The sequence below is a fragment of the Protopterus annectens genome, chromosome 9.part0 (genome assembly GCF_019279795.1).
Source record: "Protopterus annectens isolate FY-2018-M chromosome 9.part0, PAN1.0, whole genome shotgun sequence".
Taxonomy (NCBI): domain Eukaryota; kingdom Metazoa; phylum Chordata; order Ceratodontiformes; family Protopteridae; genus Protopterus; species Protopterus annectens.
Window position 1 is genome coordinate 516,713,037 of NC_056743.1, and position 23,845 is coordinate 516,736,881.

The 23,845-nt window shown below is 40.0% G+C and overlaps 1 protein-coding gene and 1 long non-coding RNA gene across 2 annotated transcripts in view; one reads left to right on the forward strand and one right to left on the reverse strand.

Annotated features, from left to right (window-relative positions):
- LOC122811315 overlaps positions 1-23,845 on the forward strand; it is a 1,944,054-nt gene that overhangs the window by 828,310 nt on the left and 1,091,899 nt on the right. The gene's annotated exons all lie outside the window — the stretch shown is intronic.
- TACR1 (tachykinin receptor 1) overlaps positions 1-23,845 on the reverse strand; it is a 790,616-nt gene that overhangs the window by 136,198 nt on the left and 630,573 nt on the right. The gene's annotated exons all lie outside the window — the stretch shown is intronic.

Here is a 23,845-nt window from a genome sequence, read left to right on the forward strand (position 1 = left end):
GGTGGTCTTCACAAGAAGTATTATTTGCTTGTTCAAGCTGAGGAGGGAGTGTATCATCCAGTATAGGAGGGCTCACTCCCTCTTACTCTTAGACAGCAATTTCTTCCTCTTATTGTAAAGCCTGTTAATGGTAGTTGTCCACCAGGCAGGTTTGTTCTTCCTTGAAGAGCTTGTTTTGGTCCTATCAGGTACGGCCGAGTCAGTGCAGGTATACAGGTGTTCATATAAAGCACTGATGTAGAGCTCAGCATAGCTGCCAGTTCCATCTGTGGGAGGAGGTGCAGTGAAGCTATTTATACCATCCTATAAAAGGTTATAATCTGCTTTACAGAAGTTTTTTTAGTTTAGTTGCTGCTAGGGTGGGCTCAGGTATGATAGTTACTTTGAGAGACCAATTTGCGGGCAGAGCTCACCAAGGAGCACCTCACAGTGGGGGTGCTACAGTGGTCCGCCATACTGGTAAGCATTAGATCCGGGATGTCAACCAGCTGGTCCAGGGCAGTGGAGTTAATGAAGTTGGGAAACCTTTGGGCAAGTGAGTTTGAGCACAAGTAATTTACCCAGTCAATGGATGGGTAGTTAGTTTCCCAAAACCATAGTGTTTGGATGTATCTTGATAGACTCAAGGAAATCCATATAGACAGAGTGGGTATCTCCAGGGCATCATACTGTTTAACCAATCTGGAGGTGTATTTATTTTAATGAATATTGATACAGTGCCTCCTTTAGTTTTCATGCCTTCAGTTTGAGGTCTGAACGTGTGGAAGGAGGTGTAATCTGGTACAGCTGGGGTACTCTCCACAACCTTGAATCAGGTCACTGCACAAATGTCTGGGTCTTGCAAGGTGAGGACAGCTCTAGTGACTGTAGTTTCATGTCAAGACTCCTAGCATTTAACAGTATAACCCTGAGGTTCTTTTTAGATGAAGTTTTAACATTGAGTATTTTGTCTTTGAGACACTGTCTAAAAAAGGCACTATGGGGATGGCAGGAGCTTTAGCCAGTAACCGAAATCCCAGGGGTGACAGAAGAAGACCATCTCTGGCAAAGCATTTAGTCTGTCAATTATGTCATCCCAGGCTGACAAATACTGGATCCCCTTAGAATGACACCAGAAGCTAAGCCAGTTATTAAAGTCAGTCATTTTCTGTTTATTTTGAGGCATCATCCTAGGTGAGGGTAAAATGCTGATGAAGGCTAGGGGCATATCTGCCTGAGACACAAAGTCCGAGAGCTCAGTCATGTCTCCCTTCATATAGTCCAGGGAGGTAGGTCTCAAATCATGAAAATGGACTATTATGGAGTCATAGCATCTGTTGTTGACAGACTTGAGTGCATGTGTGATGTGGTGTATCCTGGCACCTGTCAGACAGCTGACCATGACCTTTTCCTTATCCAGCCTAGTGAAAGGGACATCAGTGTATCTCACAATGGAATAATCTATAACTAATATGTTTGATTTTGTACTTTGCCTTAAAAGTTTGGTGAAACACTGGTGTGTGAGCTATTATGTGTAATGAGTTCTGCAGAAGAAGTACTGTGTGTAGTGTGTTTGTGTTTGGGAGATCTCTGGTGTTTAGATATTTTTCTGATGAGGACCTCTGCATATGTAGGTGTGTAATGTGGTTTGGGTGGAATAGAAGGTGAGGTGTGCATGTTAACAACCAGCTCATTGTCATATATACTGACTGGTGTGTGAGAGCATGGATTCAAGGTTCTTAATATAGTAGCATCTCTCACACATTGTGTTTGCATCGACCAGGAGTAAAGGGTCATCGGTGAACATGAGGCAGTTGTTACACTGCCTCAGGATGCCCATGTCAACCAGGCTGGCTGGAAAAACTGTGAGAAATTGTCAGTTCATAGTGACAGGTAAATTTATATGATCAGGGAAAGAGGTCACACTTAGGAGTGGCTAGTGAGTGAGAGGTGTGTTGGTACCTCTGAGCCTAGGCTTTGTGTCCCACCTGACAGTAGAGCAGGCCCACAAGAAACCTCTGGAGGACCACAAGCAAAGTGCCAAGGAAAAATTTAACAAACAAAATGTTTGTGTCTATAACTACTGAAGGTAACCACTACTATGAGGCAGTACATGATGCCGAGCTACACATAAACACGTACAAATGTGGACCTTAAATAAAACAAGACAAATACCCTTTTTAGCTCAAACTAGCCAATAAGAACACTCTATCTGAGCTCTACTCCAATCACCCCTGATTAGGTGGGACCCAGAAAGCACTCTACTCACACAAGGGTGGAGAAGGGCTTTCACCAAAGTAGGTGGCTTGAAGCTGATGCTCAAAAGTTTCAAAACAGCCCCAGAAATAGCAAACTTACATCTGGTCAGTGCTACAGGTGAATTAGTACAGTGAACAGTAAAATGTGGCAAAAATAGTTCAGAAAATTCAAACAGACAGTGGAATGCAAATACAAAGTGCAATATTAGAGCAAAAACAGGCACTTATAGTTGGTTGGAAGCAATGGATGCCTCAAATATTTCAGTATCTCAAGTGAAGAACTGGTTTTATTACTCGAATGATACCAAACAGTCTAAATTCAGTGAGTCTGAATCTAACCAATTCTATAAAATGTGTAGGTTTGCTGTAAAATGCATTGTTTTAATCTATTGAGATAGCTGAAGGATTTAAGTCTAATACTTTTTATAACTTTTTGTGTTCTACTGGAGATTGAACTCAGAACCTTCTGCATGTTCATGCAGATGTGATGACCACTACACTACAGATACCACATTAAGAATATTCCACTTCCATAATGGGAGTCAAATCTGGGCTGCCTATGTGGAAGCCAGGAATCCTTACCGTAAGACCATCTGAAAGTTCCTACATAATGAGGTAATACTGTTTTTTACATGGCTATCAACTTAGGTGAATGCCAGAAAAACTCAATTTTCTACTTATCCAAAGACGCGTCATGCTCAGAGTTTGTTCACAGGTTTATAGGTTGGTACTAGGCTATCGGCCCTAGGGTTTATACAAGCCTAGCCATAACAATTCCCTGGCTATTTCTTCCCACAATATTTACTTCCCTGGACCTCTGTCTAGCAGGGCAATTGACGTGAATCTCCAGGGTGAATTTCCTATCTCCCTCCAATCGTCAAGGTTCCTTTTGAAGAGGGCCAAAGAGGCGCTCTGCTTGACATGTATGAGCAGTCTATTCCAGAGTCTGGGGAGTCTCTGGGTCAGGAACCTATCCCTCCAGCATGTTTAGTTCATTGTGATGACAAGGTTTAGATCCCTGGAGCATGTGGCTCTGAGGGATTGGGATTTATTTAAGTGTAGCATGTCCAACAGCTCTGGGTTTGACGTGATCTTGTATGTTAAGCAAAGATTGCCTCTGAGAAGATGATATGCGACAGAGTATAGCTGAAGTTTTTTTTTTTGACGGTCTGCATAGGTCATTTGCTTTAGGCCTGTGATTCTTTTAGTGAGGTATTTCTGCAGCCTTTCCAGTTGTTGCAGATGTCTTGAGAGGAACATATCAAACAGGGAGTTGTATTCTATAATGGGTCTAATGAGGGATGAGTACAGTGGGACAATGACCTCCTTTTTTTCTGGATGAAAAGCCCTTAGTGATGAGGTGTGCCACATAGAAGGATTTACTGACTGTTGTGGAGATGTGGTTATCGAATGTGAGACCACTGTCCACCTGTGTCCCTAAGTCTGTTATTACACTTTTGGTGTTTAGTGTATGGCCACCTATGTGGTAATTCACGGGTACATGTTTTCCCAAAGGGGATAACTATACGTTGCTTGGCATTGAGCTTGAGCCCATGGCTCTGGCACCAAGCATCTGTTTCTGTAAGGCTCTTTTTTAGAATATCCACATAATTTGGGGATTCAATAATGGCACCCAGTTTTCAGTCATGTGCGAAGTTTGTTAGCCAGAGTCCCTTAGTGTTGGCCTGTACTTCAGAGAAGTAGACACCAAACAAGAGCGGTCCCAGGACTAAACCCTGAAGTACTCCACTTGACTGGAGCTGGATTTGGTGTCAGCTACTTCTACAGTGTGGGTTCTGTCAGTAAGCCAGTTGGCAACCCATCAAGTGACATAAGGATCAATGCGCAGCTTAGTAAGTTTATCTATGATTCCAGAGTAGGGGATGGTGTTAAAGACCTTGGCAAGGTCCAGATAGGCTGTGTGGACTGCCTTACCCTCGTCCACAGCTCTGAAGACTGATTTAAAGAAGTCAGTCAGGTTCAGGAGACAAGATTGGCCTATCACGAACCCAAACTGGGTAGGGTCCAGTGTTTGGGTTGCCAATGTCTTTGTTTGTAAGTTCCATGAGAATACATTCCATGGCCTTGCAGATCAGGCTTATCCAACTGATGGGGTGGTATTTCCCAGGATCCAAGGTGGATCCCCCCTTGTGGAGTGGCATAACTGTAGCTGTGTGCCACTCATTTGGCATGAAGCCTGAAGTGAGGCTATATTTAAACATGACACTTAGGAGAGGTGACAGTTCATTTTGTAGTTCATGTAGTACACAGTCCAGGATATCATCTGGTCCCATGGATGCTGTATTCTTAGCTTTGGAGAGTGCAGTTTTTACCTGTGTGGCCATTAGTACCAGAATTTGGCAATCTTTCAGTATTGAGATGGGCCCTTTAGGGGGTGAGAGGGGGGTGAAGTTGGCACTGAATCGATCTGCCAGGATATTGGCAATATCCTTGGGATCAGTATATTTAATGCCATTCTGTTGTAGCTCAGAGCAGATCTGAGCATTGCCATTTAGATTCTTGACAAAGCTATAGAATGCCTTGTGGTTGTCGTCGGACTCTTTGGTAATTTTATTTTTTGTAACTAGCTTTGGAGGATTTTATGAGGGCTCTCAGCTTCTTACTAAGGCTGGTAAGGGAATTTTTTGCATCCTGGGATTGTCCTCTTTTCTGCAACAGTTTCTTCCTTTTGTTGTAAAGTTTGTTTATGGCAGATTACCACCAGATTGGCTTCCTTTTTTTGGAGGTGAGCATCTTGGTTCTATTTGGGATGTCACGATTCATGCACGAGTGGATGCACACGTACAGTGCCTTAGTGTAGGATTCAGCAGTCAAACTTTCAGTTCCTGTCAGCATGGGTGCCATGAAGTTTGTCACTTCTGACTTGAGTAGCATGAAGTTGGCTTTGGAGAAGTTTTTATGGTGGTTTGCTTACTGGGGGTGGGGGAGAGATGTGGATGTCAAGGGTGATTAGCTTATGGTGAGACCTGACCAACAAGGGGGTGACCATATGTGTGGAGCATTGATTTCCCATGTTGGTAATGACAAGGTCTAGGATATTGGAGCCCCTTGTGGAACTATGGATTAGTTGATCCAGGGCATTGGAATTTATGAATTCCAAGAACCATTTGGCAAAGGTGTTGGTACAAGAGTAGTTTTCCCAGTTAAGGGCAGGGTAATTGAAATCACCCAGTATGAGGGTGTTTGGTTGTATCTTAATATTTTCCAGTATGTTTAGAAAGGTATAGTGAGAATCTTGGGGCATGGTGGGGGATCAGTAGCAAGCTACAATTTGGATTGCAGTCTTACCTAATGTTAGCTGCACCTGGAGAATTTCAGATGCATTGGTGGTATATCCTTGGTGAATATGGACACTCCTCCACCTTTAGTGTTTCAGTCCTGGTTTGGTGGCTGAAAAGTGTGGTAAGAGTTGTAGCCAGGTATTGCAGGGGTGCTCTCTGGAGCTTTAAACAAGGTCTCAGTTACTGCACAGATATCGATGTTCTCCATTTTTAGCAGCGCCTTGAGAGAGTGCATTTTGAGGTTTAGACTTCTAGCATTGAGTAGCATTACCTTCAGATTTTGCATGCTTGTACCTGTTATGGTGGTGGTTTTGTCCTTTGAACTTAGCCTAAAAAAGGCACTATAGGGGTGGCAAGATCCTTAGCCAGTAACCTGAATCCCAGGGGTGACAGGTGCAGGCCATCTCTGGCAAAGCATCGTGGTCTGTTGATCATGGTGTCCCAGGCAGACAAATACTGGATCCCATTTGAATGATACCAAAAGCTTAGCCAAATGTTGAAGTCAATAATTTTGTCCTTATACTGTAGCATCATTCTGGGCAAAGGCAGGATGCTACTCAGGGCTATGGTCATACCTGCCTGGGCCACATGATCCAAGAGCTCTTCCATGTCTCTTTTCATGTAGTCCAGGGAAGTACATCTCAAGTCATTCACTCCAACATGGACAATGACAGAGTCATATTGGTACTTGTTGCGGAGTGACTTGAGTGCATGCATTATGTTGCGGATCCTGGCACCCGACAGGCAGCTGACTGTAATTTCTTCTTCTTCAGCCTGGTGAGTGGGACATCAGTGTGCCTGACTATACAGTCACCTATGACTAAAGTGTTGCATACGTTGTCTTGCCTTAGGGGCTGTTGTTGAGTGGCACACTGGTGTTGTGAGCTATGTGACACTTTGGTTGTGATTGGTGTTTGTTTCCATTTCAGCTTTGGAGGTCCTTGTTGCATGGGCAGGTTACTGTTAAGGGCCTCCACATATGAGGGTTTAGTGTTGCTATGTGAGGGTGTTCGTGGTATGGGTTTAGAAGGGCTATGTGTTGCTTGAGGTCTAGCGTGGGTGTTAACCTTCTCCTCTTGACTGTCTAGCACAATCTTGAGTGGAGAGAGCTTTGCTTCCAGTTTGGCTATGTAAGTGTATCTCTTGCAGGTTATAGTATTGGGTGGTAGGAAGAAAGGGTTGCCTGTATACATGAGGCAACTGCTGCATTGACCCAGTATGCCCAGATTCACCAGACCAACAGGAGAAATCACCGGAAGCTGACCCTTGGACATGCCTGGTTTGTGCTTTTTTTTTGTAAAGTACATCTGTTTTCCCTTACCTTAGCAAGGTACTTTGCAATTATAGGTTGTGTAGTGCCTATGATTAATTTCTCCTTATTAACAAGGAGAGTTGAGTACTTTTATCAGTTTAAAGCTTCCTAGTGCTTTCCAGCAGGTTTTAGAGCAAGTGCTAGTCACAGGGATGCTTAAAGGTGAGATGAAACAACAAATGGTTTATCCTAAACACTGCAGTGTGCACTAGAGGAGTTAGATGTGAAAGTAGGTAACTTAAGTTTTACCTGTCTAAAAAGTTATGTTTTAGTGGAGAGTCACTATTTTTAAAATAGCAAGAAAGATTGAAAGGGGTGGTCACTTTTCTATTCTAGTACTATGGAATACAGTAGGATGGCCAATAAATGTAAATAGTTGAAGGGGAGTGATTTCACAAAATTATAATTTTGTGCTTACTCTCACAAGCCAGTAAACGCAGAGACAAAATAAGATATATGGTCATATTATAACATAAGGGGCAGGCAGCTAGAAAGACAGTGGTGATTAAGAGCACAACAGTAACCGGGTGTGACGGTGGGGAAGAATTTCTGCCCGACTCACAAGAAACAAAGCAGTGGTCACTTTTCACATTTTAATATGCAGTTAAAAGCAGAATACAAGTAAAACACAAGATAAAGAAACAAATCACAGTATTCAAAATAGAAAAAGGCAATAAAGTAATACAAAATACAACATATAAAAAGCAAACTAACCTTTCCTTCACAGTGAAGTATAGCAGAGTCTGGATGAGCCTTTCTAGTAAAGCTCTGAAATGTTTTATTTTACCCCTTAAATAGAAGGTTTAGTTCCTAGCTCCACCCCATCAATTCACAGATGATTAACCTTAACTGACCTCTTCTATATTATGTGCGAGTCATTAATTGATCTGTTCTGATTTCTGCCTGACTCACAAGAAACAGAGCTGTGGTCTCTTTTCAAGTTTTAATATGCAGTTAAAAGAATAATACAAGTAAAACACAAGGTAAAGAAAACAAATCACAATATTCAAAATATCCTTGGGATCAGTATATTTAATGCCATTCCGCAGGCAGCTAGAAAGACAGTGGTGATTAAGAGCACAACAGTAACCGGGTGTGATGGTGGGGAAAACATTTCTGCCTGACTCACAAGAGACAAAGCAATGGTCTCTTTTCAAGTTTTAATATGCTGTTAAAAGCAGAGAATACAAGTAAAACACAAGGTAAAGAAAACAAATCATAGTATTCAAAATAGAAAAAAGCAATAAAGTAATGCAAAATACAAGAAATAAAAAGCAAACTAAACTTTTCCTCACAGCAAAGTGTATCAGAATCTGGGTGAGCCTTTCTAGTAAAGCTCTGAAATGTTTTATTTTACTCTTAAATAGAAGGTTTAGTTCCTTGCTCCACCCCCTCAGTTCACAGATGATTAACCTTAACTGACCTGTTCTGTCTTATGTGTGAGTTCTTAATTCATCTGTTCTGATTTCTGCCTGACTCACAAGAGACAGAGCTGTGGTCTCTTTTCAAGTTTTAATATGCAGTTAAAACAGAATACAAGTAAAACACAAGGTAAAGAAAACAAATCACAGTATTCAAAATAGAGAAAAGCAGTAAAGTAATACAAAATACAAGAAATAAAAAGAAAACTAACATTTCCCTCACAGCAAAGTTTAACAGAGTCTGCGTGAGCCTTTCTAGTAAAGCCCTGAAATGTTTTATTTTACCCCTTAAATAGAAGGTTTAGTTCCTATCTCCAACCCCTCAGTTCACAGATGATTAACCTTAACTGACCTGTTCTATCGTATGTGTGAGTCCTTAATTTATCTGATTTCTACCTGACTCAGAAGAGACAGAGCTGTGGTCTCTTTTCAAGTTTTAATATGCAGTTAAAAGCAGAATACAAGTAAAACACAAGGTAAAGAAAACAAATCACAGTATTCAAAATAGAGAAAAGCAATAAAGTAATACAAAATACAAGAAATAAAAAGCAAACTAACTTTTCCCTCACAGCAAAGTGTAGCTGGGTGAGCCTTTCTAGTAAAGCTCTGAAATGTTTTATTTTACCCCTTAAATAGAAGGTTTAGTTCCTAGCTCCACCCCTCAGTTCATAGATAATCTTAACTGACCTGTTCTGTCTTATGTGAGAGTCCTTAATTGATCTGCTTTGATTTCTGCCTGACACACAAGAGACAGAGCTGTGGTCTTGTGAATCATCCACTGCATTTTTCTATTCTTATTAGCATAATTCTATGAAATTTTGGGTCTATATTAGAACACCGAACATTCAAAATTTTGAGTGTTCTAATATTGAACCATATGAAACGAAAATTTAAAACATCAAACATTCAGAACAGCAAATTTTTTCCTAGGGAAAAAATTTGCTGTTCCAGAACACACACACAACACAAGCACACCAAACAAACAGCAATCCACACACATACACCTAAACTTTTACACCTAACCCTGCACTAAACTATACATACACCACTAACTATCCACTTACCTTAACCCTAATCCTAAGGTCAGTCACTATCGCACAGTCATCCCACCCCCACCCTAACCCTCACATCCACACAATCGCACACTTACCTGACCCGTGCCTTAACCCTAACTCACCTAACCTGCCCTAACCCTTATGTCCACACAATCACACACTTACCTGAACCCAACCCCTAACTTTCCCCCACAGCGCTGAAAATACCAAAGCAACAGAAACAGACAACCAAATTCTTTCCCTAGGAAAAAATTCGGTTTTCTGTTTCTTCACTATTTTCAACATTCACTGAAAACGGTTCGATATTAGAACACTCAACATTTTGAACGTTTGGTGTTCTAATATAGACCCGAAATTTTGATCACAGTCTTCATGAATGGAATACTTTTTTTGTGTATGTGTTTCATGGTATCTGTAAATATAAAAAAAACCTCACTAGAAACATGGCATGGTTTATATACGTAAAACTCTTCTTTTAACTCTGCTGAAACCACTCTCATGACCACTTATCTTCTTCCTTCACTCTTATATGGTGCCCCTATCCCTTTCAGCTTACAAGCATCTTTTAAAACTAAACTTGAAATATGCTACAACAAAGTTGATAAATTTGCTGGCAATAAACAATCCTAAACACATCACTGCAAGGCCCATAAAAGTTTGAACCCCACTACCTGGACTTCATACAACTAGCTACTGCCCACATCATCATTTATAAACCTCATGCCTGTCCTGCACTAATCTCTCTTCTTCCTTCCTATCACTCAAACAGATCCATTCATTCTAATAATAAACAACCTCTCACCATCTATAAACCTCAAAAAGCAATTGGAAATGGCCTTTACTGCTACTCTGTTGTCAATGAATGGAATTCTGTTCCACAGGCTATTAGAACTGTAACCTACCAGCCTTCCTCACAGCATTTTCTGAAAGACCACCTATCAGCCTTATGGCTTTGCTCATGTTATACTCCCAGATGAACATAAATCTCATTTACATTTCTACTTTTCTCCACCCCCCACTGTACAGATTCTGTACCCATCACTACTTCCTCATCTTCACCTGGCTATCCTACCCTCTCTGCTGCTTTACATAACCTTTTATTATCACCTCCTCACTAGTCATAGTAATCTATCCTAATCTCTTTCCTACAATTAAACTAAACACATTACTTTTACTTACTACTACTGTGAATTGCCAAAAGGGTGCTCTCCAGAATAGTGTTTTACTTTGTTCTTTCTCATTGTTCTCTTTGTAACATAGATCTCTGTGCTTTACAATATTGTTGATTATTTTTGAAATAAATAATTTGGAATTATTTCTTATGTAATGTGTTTGAAAACAATTATTTGCTCTGTTAAATGGAGCCCCCCCCACAAGCCTTCACTGAAAATGGTCTCTTATGACCCAGTCAGAATTTACCAATAAACAAATGTCAGTAAAATAAAATAATAAATAATATTCCATATCTAATACATACATTTATACTGCCTCTTTTTTACTTGCATATGTTTATGACCAGCAATTCCACTGAGCGGATGTACACTGCATGTGTAGAAAAAACTTAGTATAAGGCATTTGTGAGTCTAAGTCAGAAGTTTTATATAGCTGAAAACATTTTATACAGTTGCATCCTCCCTGCAGTTAAATTTTACTACATTAGACAGTTGAACAAATATAGTTCAATGTCAGCTCATGAAATCATACAAATAAATAGCCTGGGGCAGTTTGTGGAGTAGCAATGGATATCCCCTTAACACATTATTTATATAAATAATACACATCTTTTAATAGCCCTTAGCAGACAGAGAAAAAGAAAGAGGCAGACAGTTCAGATGATAATTTAAGGGGACTGGCTTACCCACCTTGGCCTTATTGCTATCATCTTTTTTTTCTCCAGAACACAGAAATGTAACTGAGCTCCTTATTTTTTAAAAGTCCATCCTCCATACATCCTCCTCATTTTGTAGACAACTTTATGAAAACCTGTTGAAATAGTACAGGTCTATAAAAGTACCATTAGTTTACTACGCCAACAACAAATTAATCCATGTTGAAAACCACAGAAGACAACAGGCAGGAGTGGCCTTAGGTCAACTGGTGCCCTAGGCAAAATGGCTCCATGGCGCCCCCCCCCACCACTCTACCTACACCAAATAAATACTGGAAAAGCGCCCCTACTAGAGTGACGCCCTAGGCGGCCGCCTAGTTGGCCTATGCCTAAGGCCGGCTATGAGTCAGCAGGCAGTGTCAAAAAGAAAGAATAAAAAACTACAAAGTGTAGTTGATTACTTGTTAAGCTAGGCTGTCTGTTGTAAAATCAGCGTACAGCTAACCAGAGTGCAATTATTATTAAGCATGCACAGAACTGATAGAAATTATAAAGCTTGTATTTTCTTAATGACAACTGAACAGCTGGTGCCATAGTTCTAGGCCTGTAAACAGCATTTGATATTGTCGACTACAAATGTATTGTTTGTTTGTTTGCATGTTCATTTGTTCATAAACAGGGGTAAAGCAGTGATCCACCTGGACCTTTTCCAGGCAACTCTACAGCACTGTTTGCTTAACTGACTTGCTCAGAGTCAAGTTGCAGGCAAATGGAGGCTGAGAGAATCAGATATTGGATTACTGCTACTACTTTCTCATGTCTGAACTTTCCCAACTTTAAAATGGTTCACAGGTTTTACTGCCAAATACTTCCCAGCTCTTACATGGTCCATACAAATCTCACCATGTTCATCTTGTTGTACACCATAGCCCTGTCCTGAGTCCATTTCAGTTTGCATTACTGTATTCGTCAGTGACATTCCAAAATGTTGTCAGCCTTCCATTGTAATACAGTACCCAGCCACTTAATGTTTTCTTCCATGAACATTGACATGATACAAAACAATTGCAGAAAACATTAACTTTAATTCAATGATGGGGCAACACCACTGGCCACCAAAGCCCCAGCAGTGCTACTCAGACTACAAATATTAGCCTCAACCAGTATGATCAAGTTCCAAACTTCAGACTAATGTTATTTCCTCTGGTCTGCGATCTGTGTAGTTCCCCAAATAACACTACCCTCAACTCAACACTGAGGGTACAGAAATGGGTCTTCTTAAAGTTTGGAGAAAAATCTTTTCTGCACTCCTGTAACTATAGCAAGTAGCAAAAGCTGCTTGCCTTAACTGTAACAAGCAGCTTACTGTAGTTATAACCACAGACTCGCACAAAGAGTGCTTCATCTGTGACTACAAGTGGAATATTGACGCTCATTTGTGAAGGCCTGAACTATGCTGCCCCACTTCCAGCATCAGTTAATCATTCCCCCTTAGTGTGCACCCAGGGCAGCTGTCCACTTCAGCTTGTCTTTGTTATGGTTCTGGTGTTCACCTTGAACCATGATTAAAATCTGACTACCACATTGAAATATTAGTCCATAAACTTATCAGCAAGCTAGGTTCTCTTTTTCTAATCAGAAGATTTCTACCACCAAAAGTCAGGCTCATTACCCCTATCCCTTCTCTGTTCCCAATCCTCTTCCATTGCTCATTCAACTTTACTAATACAGTTTTCTGTATTAACAGGTAAATTAAGACTTTTATATCACAGAGCCATCTGATTCGCCTCTGATCAATTCCCAGATACCCACCACTGCATATATTTAAAAAAATAGCTGGCTCAAAAAAAGCACTATTTTGTACTCTTAATGCTGCTAATTTCATCCTCTACTACCTTCACAAATGCCTGTCCCTCCACTCTCTCTTCACAATATTATTCTTGCAAATACATTCAAATTCTCTCATAAATACCCAACAACTCCCTTTCACTTTATGAACCACCACAGTGGTACACACTTCTCCATCACAACATTTACACCCTGGAATAATTTCCTTCCACATCCTGCACTCATCTTTTTTAAGGCATTCCTAAGGGATTATGTCAACTCTCAAAAGCATTGCTACTGCATATTACCTTCATGAATAACACATTGACCTTATATAATTTAATGCAGCTTTCAGCATGAGGTACTAACATTATACTCTAAATGACATTCCCACTATGAAGAAGGTCTCATTAAAGAAACCTGTAGAAACTGCCTTTGTAAATTGCGACCTTCATATTGAACACACTTTTATCAGCCAACAACATGGAAATTCTGTAGGCGGATAACCAACTTTATGGAAGTAAAATATATTTATGATTAACTATATCAAATGTTTTCTACAGATCTAGAAATATGGTACCAGCTGAACAACTCCTATTACGATCTTGCCTAGTTTGATTTGTAAAATTAAGGAGTTCATTTTCATTGTTATGTTCTGGACAAATAATATCATGACAGTTGGATAGTATTTTTTTTTGTAACTGTGTATGAATTCTGCATTTTCTGTGCTGAATATCATAACATTTGTTTACTTTTGGAACTTTTTAGTGAATGTATAAATGTCATATTACCGCTTCTAAAGCTTTTTTCCGCACTACCATTACTAAAAATGTGCACTGTCGAGTTTGACTTTCACAGTTAACAAATTCAATAAAATAAATTTAGTTGGTTAAGTACAACAGAGCATGCCATACGCTGACTAACATTCTCGTGTCTTAGTAAGTTGTTTTTAGTACAGCTGAGGTATTTTCTTGAGAGACAGAACATATTGTATTTTTTGGCTTTCACTCATAGAGGTATCCGAGATAAATATGTTCTGCTTTTTCAATTAGCAAAGAATCAGGTGAAAACATTGAAATCATTTTTTTTTGCCTCGGGCCTGTGGAATGTAATATGTTATTGCAAACAGACTCTATTTTTTCATAATGCCAAAAGTGTTTGATAGGAAATACAGCTCAATCTCTGTCCCAAACATTTTTTGAAACAAAGAAGAATATGTTAGCATATACTTGAATTAAATCTTTTAAAACTGTACAGTAATATTCATTTTACATAATGCCATTTTTTGGATATGAACTTTTCCGACTTCATTCAGGTTGTTGTTGTGTCTTTCGGCTTTTCCCAGTTAGGGGTCGCTACAGCGGAACTCCGGTCCGCTAATGATTGGCAGTAGATTTTTACGTGCCGAGTTGCCAGCTCTGACGCACAACCTTCAATGAAGGTACGCCCATTCACGCATGTCTCCACACAGAAGACGCTCTAGCTGAGAATCGAACAGGACAACATCGTACTGTGGGGCAACAAATCTACAGCAGCACCACCACCACAGTCCCACGTACAATATATCGTATCGACTATCAAAACCACATCTAGGCTCACTACTCCATTTCTGTCAGCATCCTTCCACTTTTATATTCTTATGAAGTAAATGAAAAGTCATACATAGGAGTCTTACATGTGTTTATAAAGATAAGCACCATCAGAGCAGTTATTCCTCTGCTACAATAGCAGTCCATATCCCAGTTACTATAGCAGTCCATATCCAATTACTCTAGTCAACAGCATGTAGCACTAATTTTAATTTGCTGTGTTGTGAATCTAATGACCCGAGTTTACAGAGACACATATGTTGTAATGGAAGATAAGGACTGCTAATTTCCTAGTCTACTGAATAAACGGATGGCATCATGTAAGACATCAGCAATTTTTTTTTTTTTTTATCACAATAAAGACTGCATTACATCAGTCATATGAATTTTTGAATTCTGTTACTGTTTTTGACACACTAATTCTTTGGCAATGCAGTTCCAAATCAAAGATTGTTCCGATCATCCTCTTCCACACTTTCTGTGAAATAATACTCCCTCATGCTTCCCTTGAAGGTGCTACAGTGACACAGCAGTTAGTGTGGCTGCCTCACATCACGTTGTTCTCTAGTTTGCTTTGTTTGTTTGTTTACTGCCTTGGGGTGCCTTCTGTTTGAAGTCTATATGTCCTCCGTGTACTATATGGGTTTTGTCCAATGCTCAGTTTTCTTTCCACATTGCAGCAACATTCCATACGTGAAATGGTGATACTCGAAAGTAACTGCAGTTTAACATGCTGTCTTTTAAGTGGCCACATATGTCCCGTAATATATTAGCATTCTATCAAGAATTAGCTTCTTTGTCCTGCACCCACTGAATGCTAGGATATGTTCTAACTACCATGAAAGACAGAATTATATTCAGCAGGTAATTAGAAAAGTAATACGTGAATGTCTCTTCCTGGCAACCCACTTGGTATTTTCAGAGACTCGGCTCAGATTTCTGTACTTTCCATTCTTGAAAGATTGTAACCACTTGGACTACACCGGCCCCCTTGGTGCATGCAAACGTTTCCATCATGCCCCCATCTGTCTTTTGTCTTCAGGTCTATATATATGTTAAACTGCACTTGCCTCTTTTCATATTGCTTCTTCCAAAAGCTGTGAGCTATTATTGCTGACATCATTTGAATTGAGTCTGTATCGCCATTGTCCCTCCACAGATACTCTTTTTAGAAATAGGCGCAATATTCTATTATAAGGAGTTATAAACTATGGTGGTGGGTATTATAATCTGTTGGTATACAGGCAAAAACCATGACAGTGCCCCAGACAATGAGTTTGACTTGTAGTTCAGTACTTGTTTGGAGTTTGTACAGGAGCAGAGAGGCATCGTATAGTGAAAGCAACTCATATCTCACTGGGGTGCGGGGAAGAAGGCACTTGTCTGGGCACATTTACCCTGGTGGAATCCGTGAAGAAGACCATGGATCATAACATGATATCTACAAGGATAAATGGCCACCTGATAACATATGCAAACAGGTATGTACTTACATTGCAAAGGCCCAGTGCATGCTGCCTACCCTGGAGGTTTTTATATATTCAGAAGATGCTGAATGCAGAAGACTAAAATACCTGCTTCACCCATATGCTTGATGGTATCAATCCTGGCTCTCGACCCTCACTTCCAGGAGTATAAATGAACAAATGGCTGTTGCTACAGGAGGAAAAACAGGCCAAGTGAGTGGCAAGTGTTTGCCTTGAAGGCCAGATAGGGACAAAGGGGGAAAACAATTATATAGGTGGATAGTATCTTATTCGGTTCTTGTGATTCCCCTCTCAACACATGCAGAATTCCTTTGCTGTTGTCTCATACTGCCTTCCTGTCTTTAAATCAACAGGCATGAATGCCTCAAATCCCCTTTCACAGACCTGAGTAAAAGGAACCTTGGAATAGTCCAAAAGAGCAAAGCATCCCAAGAGAAGTCATAGCCTTCTATGCTCAGCAAAACTGCAACATCAAAAAAATTCTTCTTGGTTTAAGACAAAACTTCTGAAGTCTTTCTGGGGGTAATCAGAACCTGTGACCTTAGCTGAGACAATGAATTAAGAATGGATTAGGATTTCAGAATCAAAAAAAAAAGATGAAGGGATTTATAGTCTTAAAGACAGTTTCTCCCCTTTGAGTGCAGGAAGAGACTCTTTTTCTTAAGGAAAAGAGACACTAGACAATACCAGCAACAGCAGGAACACAACCAATACTGTAACTTAGAATAATAATCAGTCTCAGGTCTAAAATGTCACATTTATTCAGAATACATTTTTACAAGCCCTCTCCAACACATGCCTCTACATAAATAATATAGAAGATTAGGATCGGATCTGCAGTCGTAACCACTTTAGTTTGTGTTTGAGACATGGACACCAAGAAATTCACCAGGTGTACCTCCCTGGACTGTACCAATTAAGGTATTATGGAACACTCAGTCTGTGTGTGCCAGGTTTGATATGTGGCTAGCACTGAGCATCATTCTTCCTTCACCAAGGATAATGCCACAATATGATCAAGGAACAAAAATGAAAAAAGCCAGCAAGATGAGAAAGTGGCAAAACCATTTAATGAACCATGGTGGAATCCGTGAAGAAGACCATGGATCATAACATGCTATCTACAAGGATAAATGGCCACCTGATAACATATGCAAACAGGTATGTACTTACATTGCAAAGGCCCAGTGCATGCTGCCTACCCTGGAGGTTTAGAGATATTCAGAAGATGCTGAATGCAGAAGACTAAAATACCTGCTTCACCCATATGCTTGATGGTATCAATCCTGGCTCTCGACCCTCACTTTCAGGAGTATAAATGAACAAATGGCTCTTGCTACAGGAGGAAAAACAGGCCAAGTGAGTGGCAAGTGTTTGCCTTGAAGGCCAGATAGGGACAAAGGGGGAAAACAATTATATAGGTGGATAGTATCTTATTCGGTTCTTGTGATTCCCCTCTCAACACATGCAGAATTCCTTTGCTGTTGTCTCATACTGCCTTCCTGTCCTTAAATCAACAGGCATGAATGCCTCAAATCCCCTTCCACAGACCTGAGCAAAAGGAACCTTGGAATAGTCCAAAAGAGGAAAGCATCCCAAGAGAAGTCATAGCCTTCTATGCTCAGCAAAACTGCAACATCAAAAAAATTCTTCTTGGTTTAAGACAAAACTTCTGAAGTCTTTCTGGGGGTGATCAGAACCTGTGACCTTAGCTGAGACAATAAATTAAGAATGGATTAGGATTTCCGAATCAAAGCAAAAAGATGAAGGCATTTATAGTCTTAAAGACAGTTTCTCCCCTTTGTGTGCAGGAAGAGACTCTTTTTCTTAAGGAAAAGAGACACTAGACAATACCAGCAACAGCAGGAACACAGTCAATACTGTAACTTAGAATAATAATCAGTCTCAGGTCTAAAATGTCACATTTATTCAGAATAAATTTTTACAAGCTCTCTCCAACACATACCTCTACATAAATAATATAGAAGATTAGAATCGGATCTCCAGTCGTAACCACTTTAGTTTGTGTTTGAGACATGGACACCAAGAAATTCACCAGGTGTACCTCCCTGGACTGTACCAATTAAGGCATTATGGAGCACTCAGTCTGTGTGTCCCAAGCTTGATATGTGGCTAGCACTGACTTCAATAATCGGTTTAGTTTCTGGTGTCATTCCAAGGGTGAGCAGTATTTGTCAGCATGGGCAACAAACCACATTGCTTTCCCAAGGATAGTTTGCACCTGTCCCCTACAGACTGAATATTGGCAATGCCAAACTGACAAAACTTCCACATAGCAAAACCAACCCACCCTGGGGAATGTAGATATCTGTGCAGTTACTGAGACAAGGTTTATAGTTGAGGACAAAATCCCAGCAGTTCAGGGCTAGAATGCCTTCCATATATTCAGGCCAGCTATGGCACAGGCAGGGGGTCAAAAGTGGAGGTGTCTCAATCTATACCAACAACAAACTCAACCCAAGATTAGTCAGATAGGACAATCTGCTTGAGCTTCTTCATGCCCAGATTTTCATAGGCAATGTCCACAAGATATTTTTTCAAGCCCTAGGTCACCGTCTATGACCCAAAAAAAACATAATTTGTACTTGGATAGCACTGCTATCCCCATGAATTTTCAGTGAAACAGTCTAGACCTGGTCTGCACATGGTATGTTTTTGGTTAGGGTATAAAAATGTCTGTAACTTGCTTCTGCTTTTGACATACAGAAAAATGTGAATTTAGTTAGTGAAAAATAGAAGTTGCTGTCATAGTTTGTGATGACAGCAACTTAATAAACTTTCTTATTAATCCATATTGAACTTCTTAAGGTTATGCTGTTTGGCATGCGCTTTTTAGCATCCATGAAAATGTGTACACTAAAGGATGTGCAGCAACACTGATGAATGTTATAAGGCCCCTTATATACTACACTATTTAGATTAGTTAACGGTGATGTACTATTATATGCTAAAGACCCAAAGAACCAGCTGAGATGTTTAGTGGACAGGGGAGCATTGACATCTTTTCCAGATGATCTAATTTTAATAGTAAAGGATCAGAAAGTTGTCCTTTGGGTAGCAGAAAATGAGTAGAACTGATGCATCTTCAAATTCGTTTATCCTTGTTATTTTACGATTAACTTTGCAACGAAAAATGAGACGCTGAATAACATAATGAGGAAAATAAAAAAAACTTAATACATTGAATTCCATGAAGGATAGGGAAAAAGGAAAGAGAACAAGATAGAGGAATTATATGAAAGAGGAACTGGTAGCCGTTTGCTGTGAATAATGAGGGCCGATGTATACAAGGAAGTAATGAAGTGTTTAAAAGATGAGTGGAACAAATTACCCAAGCAGTTATGAAATGGAAAAAAAAAATAAGACTTTATGTGATGACTAAGCCATAAAATGTCTGTAGTAAATAATGAAATGGTGAATAAAATGTTGAATGAAAGATTGTGCAACAGAAAGGAATGCAGTAAATGGAGGCCGATATTAAGCACTTCTGTTCAAATATAAAAGTATAATAACAAGAAGATTTATATTAAGTACCAAGGCTAAGAAGACAGATATTAAATTATGAATCAATTATGGATTTGTTAAGGTAACAGAGTAACATTTTAGTAGTGGTATTAACCTTATAAAACAAATGAGTAATTCAGAAAAAAGATGTATAAAACACTGTATCATAAAGAACTTGTGGAAGAAATAAAATGTATGTAGAGATACAGATACATTTATTAAGACAGAAATCAGAGAATCGAGAGTGCAATGAATTTGGGTAATATGAAGAGTGACGTGAGGAAAATAGTGCAGAATTATTCAAATATGTTTTATCTTAATGATGCTGTAAAAAAAACTCTCTTAATTTTAAGCATTACAAGATCGTCAGAATCTGCCTAAGTTACCACCAGCTCAGCCACATTGGACCTCGACGTTAAGCAGGAACGGAAATCAAACCACAAGTGGATAAAAAACAGGCAGCAACTGAATGTGCAAAAGAAAGAATATGAGGTGAAGGCAAGAGATGTGCAAAAAACATAAGTATAGCTGCAAGTATAGAAAATGTCTGAAGAGCATCTTGATCAAGAACGAACACAGGAGTGGTTAAGGAGAAGTGAATTTACATCAAGAAATGAAAGGTTAATATTGGCAGCCCAAGATAGTGGGCTACATACACGCTGGTTTACTAAGTCCATTGAACATGTGGGAGAAACAGACATATGTAGGTTTTGTGGAACCGAATTGGAAACCTTCACACATCTTATTGCTGGTTGCGACTCTCTAATCGCAGAGGGACTGTATACTCAAAGGCATAATAATGTGGCGAGATTGTTACACTGGAGATTCTGCAAATGTTATGGTATTGAATTGGCTGAAAGACACTGGAAGCATGAGCCACAGAGAATCATAGAAAATTATAAAGTTTACATCACATGGGATCACCCAATACCAGCAGTCCAAAAGATAGATGCTAGAAAACCGGATATAGTGGTCCAAGAAAAGAAGACAAAAGTAGCATTGATCATTGAAATCACCACACCTAGTGACTACAGTGTCTTACGTACAGAGAGAGACAAATTCATAAAATACCTCGATCTGCAGGCAGAAATGACAGCCATATGGAAGAAAGATACCCAGACAGTTCCTATAGTAGTAGGAGCAACTGCTCTTATAAAAAGGAATTTACAATCGTATTTAGATATGTTACCACTTCATGTAACACCGTACGAATTGCAGGAGTCATTACTGGGCACATTGCGGGTGCTCCGAAGAGCACTTTTGGCTAACATCAAAGAATGAAACAATACTAATTTCATGAACTTTAATCACACTTTGACTTAGGAATGGGGTCCATTCCCATCATGGTATTAGAAATCCAAAAGACTTGGAGAAATTAAAAACGACAGAGACCTTGGTTTAATGTCACATCAGAAAGATGGCGACTCAGAAGTATAGGACCCCTGCCCCCCCCATAGACATTATGAGGATATAATGTATATATTTAATATTTCAAAGGCAGTATGATCCAGGACACTACCAGGCAAATAGATTCAGCAGTAATTGCTGAAATAAAGCAAGAGCTATAAGATGATATATCAGTTTTATATTACTTTTGGAAATAAAGCACACAGGGTTACCACATGTTCCACTTTCCTCAGGAACATCTCTTTGTCATGTAAAAACATGAAAACAGCAAATGCCTTGAGAATGTTAGACACAAATATTGATAAAACAATTAGTTTGGACTGAAACACCTAAATATTATATGAAACATCATAAACAACTTGAAGTTCTATAAGAATTTGCTTGCCTTTATTTTGGCAAAAATTATGTCTAGTTTAGCTTTGTGACAGCATGTTTCATGCTGCAAAGTCTTAACATTTCTATAACAAACGTACCACTTTGTATATTTCTAAAGGAAAAAGGAGCGCATGCACATCCAGAAGGAAAACAATGCAGAAGAAAAAGGGGAAACCTTCAACCAGAAGGGAATCTAAAACAAAAACCGGAACAAACAGGGGGTTGGAGGGTGGGAGAGGAAACTGCAACGTTGAAGAGAAGAACATCTACTGTTAAGGTAGTAAGACTTTACACAACTATATCACTGTTGTAGTATTCTAAACAGAAGCGAGAGTAAAAAAGCTCGAGAAACAAAATGGGAGGTTGAAGGCTGAGAAGAGCCCTCAACAAACCCATATAAAATTATTTCAGGAAAACCTTCTCTGGACCTAGAAACCATATCCAACATATAATGCTTAGTAAAGGTATTCATTGAAGACTATCAGCTTAAAAGATGGACTTGGTGTCCAACCCTTCAAGAAGGCACCAGATGAGGAAACGGCTCTTGTAGAATAAACTCTAACAGAAGTAGACAGAGATTTGCCACAAGTATAACAAAAGGAAATGGCCTAAGATATCCAGGAGGAGATGGTTTGCTTAGAAGCAGCCAAATCTAATGTCCTGCGATGAAAGGAAATAAAAAGCCTTCTGAGTGGTCTTAGTTTTATCCAAATAATACCTGAGCTGTGTGCGCAAATCCAAGGACCCTCTCACTTACAGACCGAAGAGAAAAAGGAAGGGAATTGTGCAGACTGATTCAAGGACAACTCATTTACTACCTTGGGCATAAATGAAGGATTAGTACAATGGGAGACCCCGTCTTTGTGAAAAACCAAAGCAGGAGGAATGGCCATAATGGCCTGGAGCTCAGAAACATTCCGAGCAGAAGTAATAGCCAGCAGCAAGACAGTCTTCAAGGTATAATGCTGCAAAGAAGCAGAATCTGCAGGGTCAAGAGGAGCCTGAGTCAATTTTTCCAAAGAAAAATTAAGGTCCAAAGGAGGAGGAACAAGTTTCCTTGAAGTTCTAATATGCAGGGCACCTTTAAGAAATTGTTCCACTTCAAAATGAGAAGGCAAAAGAGTATTCAAGGGCAGACAGGAAGAAATAGCTGATAAATGGGCCTTCACAGAAGAATAGGCCAGGCCAGACTGCAGCAACTCATGCAAATAAGAGAGGACCAGAGGGACCCAACTGAAAAAGGGTCCTGGTTATGAGCATGGCACCAGACAGAAAATCTTTTCCATTTGGACATATAAGACTTCCTGGTAGAAGGATTTCTTGCCTTCTATAAAACCCTGAAGATGTCCTCAGAAATGAGATGCCTGAAAGGGCTCAAATCCCTCTAATGCACAGTGTCAGCTGAAGAGTGGACAAGCAAGTTTGGATGAGAGATCACTTGTGTGAGTAGATCAACCCGGTGAGGTAACTTGTGGTGATTTCTCCCTGCCAGATGCATTAAGAGGGGATACCAGTGTTGCCTTGGTCAAAAGGGAGTCGCTAGCAAGATTTTTGGGGAGTCCAGCTGAATCTTTTGCAGGACTGTTGGAAGTAGAGGAAGAGGAGGAAAAGAATAAATAAACATTCCCTTCCAAGGAGAAGAAAGGATGTCCGTCATCCATGCCAGATGGTATGGCACTCTGGAGGAGGAGAGAGGAAGCTACTTGTTGAGAGGGGAGGCAAAAAGTTTGACCTGAGGAATACCCCACAGAAACACATCTCCGTGAAACATCCACTCATGAGTCTTTGTTTTTAACCTGCTCAGAGAATATGACACTAGACAGCACTCTCAAGAAATTTATACCGCCCAAAGAGGTAACTGAAAACTGACAGCCACCTCCTGAGCCTGAAGAGCCATCCTGCAAAGGATAAGGTTTTGTGCCACCCTGGTTGTTGACATACCACATCATGGTAGTGTTGTCTGCATACACCTTCAAGGGGTCTGGAGAGAACATGGAGTGTAAAGCTTAAAGAGTCAAAATCAGAGCTTTCTTCTCTTTATTGTGGATATGGTCTGGCTTTTGATGGGAAAGCAAGGGACCCTGAACTTTCAGGTGACCAAAGGAAGTCTCTCACCCCATGTCTGAGGTATCCATGAATAGTTCTTGAGAAGGAGAAAAGGCTTAAAGAGCCAGGATGAGTTGACAGAAAACTGTTGAAATCACTGTTCAAATTCATTCTTTAGACAGGGAAGGAGGGGTACACTGAAACCCAGAAGGTGACAGTGCTGCAGCCAAACTGACTTGAGGTACCGTTAAAGCTTCTGCAAATGCAGTCTGGCAGGAGGGAGCATTGTAATAGAAGACACCATGAATCTCAGGGGTCAAAGAAACTCTCTGGTTGGCATGGCAGTCAGAAGAAGAGACTTGAAAGAAGGCTGTCAATGACAAAACTTTTGGGGGTGAAAGAGAGGCCAATATTGGCACTGTGTGAATCCTGCA